The following is a 5,011-nucleotide window of genomic DNA, read 5'->3' as shown; positions in this document are numbered from 1 at the left end:
GAACTATGAAGAAGCAATGGTGAGCCCAGATTCCGCAAAATGGCTTGAAGCCATGAAATCTGAGATGGGATCCATGTATGAGAACAAAGTATGGACTTTGGTTGACTTGCCCAATGATCGGCAAGCAAATTGAAAATAAATGGATCTTCAAGAAGAAGATTGACGCTGACAGTAATGTTACTGTCTACAAAGCTCGACTTGTCGCAAAAGGTTTTCGACAAGTTCAAGGAATTGACTACGATGATACCTTCTCACCCGTAGCGATGCTTAAGTCTGTCCGAATCATGTTAGCAATTGTCGCATTTTATGATTATGAAATTTGGCAGATGGATGTCAAAACTGCATTCCTGAATGGATTTCTGGAAGAAGAGTTGTATATGATGCAGCCGGAAGGTTTTGTCGATCCAAAAGGAGCTAACAAAGTGTGCAAGCTCCAGCGATCCATTTATGGACTGGTGCAAGCATCTCGGAGTTGGAATAAACGCTTTGATAGTGTGATCAAAGCATTTGGTTTTGTACAGACTTTTGGAGAAGCCTGTATTTATAAGAAAGTGAGTGGGAGCTCTGTAGCATTTCTGATATTATATGTGGATGACATATTGCTAATCGGAAATGATATAGAATTTCTGGATAGCATAAAGGGATACTTGAATAAGAGTTTTTCAATGAAAGACCTCGGTGAAGCTGCTTACATATTGGGCATTAAGATCTATAGAGATAGATCAAGACACTTAATTGGACTTTCACAAAGCACATACCTTGACAAAGTTTTGAAGAAGTTCAAAATGGATCAAGCAAAGAAAGGATTCTTGCCTGTGTTACAAGGTGTGAAGTTGAGTAAGACTCAATGCCCGACCACTGCAGAAGATAGAGAGAAAATGAAAGATGTTCCCTATGCTTCAGCCATAGGCTCTATCATGAATGCAATGCTGTGTACCAGACCTGATGTGTGCCTTGCTATAAGTCTAGCAGGGAGGTACCAAAGTAATCCAGGAGTGGATCACTGGATAGCGGTCAAGAACATCCTGAAATACCTGAAAAGGACTAAGGATATGTTTCTCGTATATGGAGGTGACAAAGAGATCATCGTAAATGGTTACGTTGATGCAAGTTTTGACACTGATCCGGACGATTCTAAATCGCAAACCGGATACGTATTTACATTAAACGGTGGAGCTGTCAGTTGGTGCAGTTCTAAACAAAGCGTCGTGGCGGGATCTACATGTGAAGCGGAGTACATAGATGCTTCGGAAGCAGCAAACAAAGGAGTCTGGATGAAGGAGTTCATATCCGATCTAGGTGTCATACCTAGTGCATCGGGTCCAATGAAAATCTTTTGTGACAATACTGGTGCAATTGCCTTAGCAAAGGAATCCAGATTTCACAAGAGAACCAAGCACATCAAGAGACGCTTCAATTCCATCCGGGATCTAATACAGGTGGGAGACATAGAGATTTGCAAGATACATACGGATCTGAATGTAGCAGACCCATTGACTAAGCCTCTTCCACGAGCAAAACATGATCAGCACCAAGGCTCCATGGGTGTTAGAATCATTACTGTGTAATCTAGATTATTGACTCTAGTGCAAGTGGGAGACTGAAGGAAATATTCCATAGAGGCAATAATAAAGTTATTATTTATTTCCTTATATCATGATAAATGTTTATTATTCATGCTAGAATTGTATTAACCGGAAACGTAATACTTATGTGAATACATAGACAAACAAAGTGTCACTAGTATGCCTCTACTTGACTAGCTCGTTAATCGAAGATGGTTATGTTTCCTAACCATAGACATGAGTTGTCATTTAATTAACGGTATCACATCATTAGGAGAATGATGTGATTGACATGACTCATTCCATTAGCTTAGCACCCGATCGTTTAGTATGTTGCAATTGCTTTCTTCATGACTTATACATGTTCCTATGACTATGAGATTATGCAACTCCCGTTTACCGGAGGAACACTTTGTGTGCTACCAAACGTCACAGCGTAACTGGGTGATTATAAAGGTGCTCTACAGGTGTCTCCAAAGGTACATGTTGGGTTGGCGTATTTCGTGATTAGGATTTGTCGCTCCGATTGTCGGAGAGGTATCTCTGGGCCCTCTCGGTAATACACATCACTTAAGCCTTGCAAGCAATGCAACTAATAAGTTAGTTTCAAGATGATGTATTACGGAACGAGTAAAGAGACTTGCCGGTAACGAGATTGAACTAGGTATTGAGATACCGACGATCGAATCTCGGGCAAGTAACATACCGATGACAAAGGGAACAACGTATGTTGTTATGCGGTCTGACCGATAAAGATCTTCGTAGAATATGTAGGAGCCAATATGAGCATCCAGGTTCCGCTATTGGTTATTGACCGGAGACGTGTCTCGGTCATGTCTACATTGTTCTCGAACCCGTAGGCTCCGCACGCTTAACATTACGATATTAGTTTCATTATGAGTTTATATATTTTGATGTACCGAAGGTTGTTCGGAGTCCCGGATATGATCACGGACTTGACGAGGAGTCTTGAAATGGTCGAGACATAAAGATAGATATATTGGACGACTATATTTGGACACCGGAAAGGTTCCGGGCAAGATTGGGACAATAGCGGATCACCGGGAGGTTATCGGAACCCCCCGGGAGGTATATGGGCCTTATTGGGACTTAGTGGAAAGGAGGGGAAAGGAGCAAGGGAGGGGGCGCCCCCCCAAGCCCAATCCGAATTGGGAAGGGGGCCGGCCCTCCAAGCCCAATCCGAATTGGGAAGGGGGCCGGCCCTTCCTTTCCTTCCTCCCTCCTTCCTCTTCCTTCCCTCTCCTACTCCTAATAGGAAAAAGGGGAGTCCTACTCCCGGTGAGAGTTGGACTCCCCCCTTGGGCGCGCCACCCTCCTTGGTCAGCCCCCTCATCCACTCCTTTATATACGGGGGCAGGGGGCACCCGAGAGACACAACAATTGATCATTGATCTCTTAGCCGTCTGCGGTGCCCCCCTCCACCATAATCCTCGATAATATTGTAGCGGTGCTTAGGCGAAGCCCTGCGACGGTAGAACATCAAGATCGTCACCACGCCGTCGTGCTGACGGAACTCATCCTCGACACTTTGCTGGATCGGAGTCCGGGGATCGTCATCGAGCTGAACGTGTGCAAAAACTCGGAGGTGCCATAGTTTCGGTGCTTGATCGGTCGGGCCGTGAAGACGTACGACTATATCAACCGCGTTGTTATAACGCTTCCGCTTCCGGTCTATGAGGGTACATAGACAACACTCTCCCGTCTCGTTGCTGTGCATCACCATGATCTTGCGTGTGCGTAGGAATTTTCTGAAATTACTACGTTCCCCAACAGCGAAAGCGGTTGGTGGGAGGACATTTCATCCCGCGCTTTCTCCCACAAACCACCTCTCCTCCCCCCCTCGCGCCGCCGCCGGCCGCTGCCCAAGATTCAGGCAAACGCAGCCGGCAGGAGCACGCCGGAAGGCCGCCACGCACACGAGGCCTCCCCTCCCTCCCCCTGCGTCGGCGGGCCGCCGGATTTGCAGATCTACGACACTTCATCCCGGGCCGTCGGATTTGGTTTTTTCCGGCCGCCGGTTGCGACCTCAAGCGATGGAGTGGTCGGGGAGCCTCTCCCGCAGCCCAGGCAAGGGCGCATCGCTGCATGCAGGTATGGGTTCGTCCGCCCGCCGCCGCCGAAGGTTTGCGGGCATCGACTCGTCCGGCCGTCCACCGGGCTCGGCGCTCGCGCAGCGCCTTTGTGGCTTGCTAATGCCGCTCATAGAGTGTGACAACTGCACGAGGAAAGTGTTGCCGCTCACTTCGAGCACGCTGAAGCACCCCGAATGGGTGTTCTTCAAATGCGAAGACGACGGGGTACGTGCACTTGCGGTAGCTCGTTTCGTAGTTCATTCTCTAGTTCAATTGCGGTAGCTCACTTCGAGCTTACTCATTCTTTTGTGTAGGATGATGGATACTCATTTTGGTTTTGGGAAGGCCAATACATTGATTTGTTGATAGAAAGAAACTTAATAAATGTTAGTGTACTCCTTAGTACAATCGAAGGCAATGATGTGGCTGCATGTGCAACTAGAGGGGAAGCAACATCTACTTCTTCTGAACCAAAGATGAAGAAAGAAGAATGCAAAATCAAGAATCCACGGATCAACAACGGAAGAAGATATTAGTCCAACTAGTGGGAGCAGTTATGGAAGTTGGAAATCTTTTAAAATACAAACTTGTAGTTCTCGTTTTCTTTGATCTTGCTATTCTAGCAAAGATTTGGTGATATCTTTTGTATCAAATGTTGTTAAATAAGAAAAGTAATGCAATATGCAAGATCAAATTAAGTTGTAAATTTAAGTTTTACAGGCCGGAAGGAGCTGCGCCCGGTCACACGCCGCAACCCCAACCCGCAATCAAAGAAAGAAGAATGCAAAATCAAGAATCCACAGATCAACAACGGAAGAAGATATTAGTCCAACTAGTGGAAGCAGTTATGGAAATTGGAAATCTTCTAAAATGCAAACTTGTAGTTCTCTTTTCTTTGATCTTGCTATTCTAGCAAAGATTTGGTGATATCTTTTGTATCAAATGTTGTTAAATAAGAAAAGTAATGCGATATGCAAGATCAAATTAAGTTGTAAATTTAAGTTTTACGGGTCGGAAGGAGCTGCGCCTGGCCAGACGCCGCAACCCCAACCTGTAAAAAAGCATATTCCGGGAATATCCTTTTTTACGGGTCTATTATGCGGGGTCTGCATATGCGGCCGTCCGCGCCGGCCCGCAAAGGCGTTTTCCGCGACCTGCAAAAATGTTTTGCGGGTTGGAAGGATGCGGGGTCTGTTAGAGTTGCTCTAATACACAGGTCTAACATGCTTCTGCAGATTGACAACGGAATAGAATAAGAGCAGATGGACTCGTGTCTTCAAGGAATGCAAAACCACACGTGACATAGGTGTAATCTGGGATGAATAGAATTTCACTCTAAAGCGTCTCTATTTG

Source organism: Triticum dicoccoides, chromosome 7A (genome assembly GCF_002162155.2).
Source record: "Triticum dicoccoides isolate Atlit2015 ecotype Zavitan chromosome 7A, WEW_v2.0, whole genome shotgun sequence".
Lineage (NCBI taxonomy): Eukaryota > Viridiplantae > Streptophyta > Magnoliopsida > Poales > Poaceae > Triticum > Triticum dicoccoides.
This window is presented reverse-complemented; position numbering follows the sequence as displayed.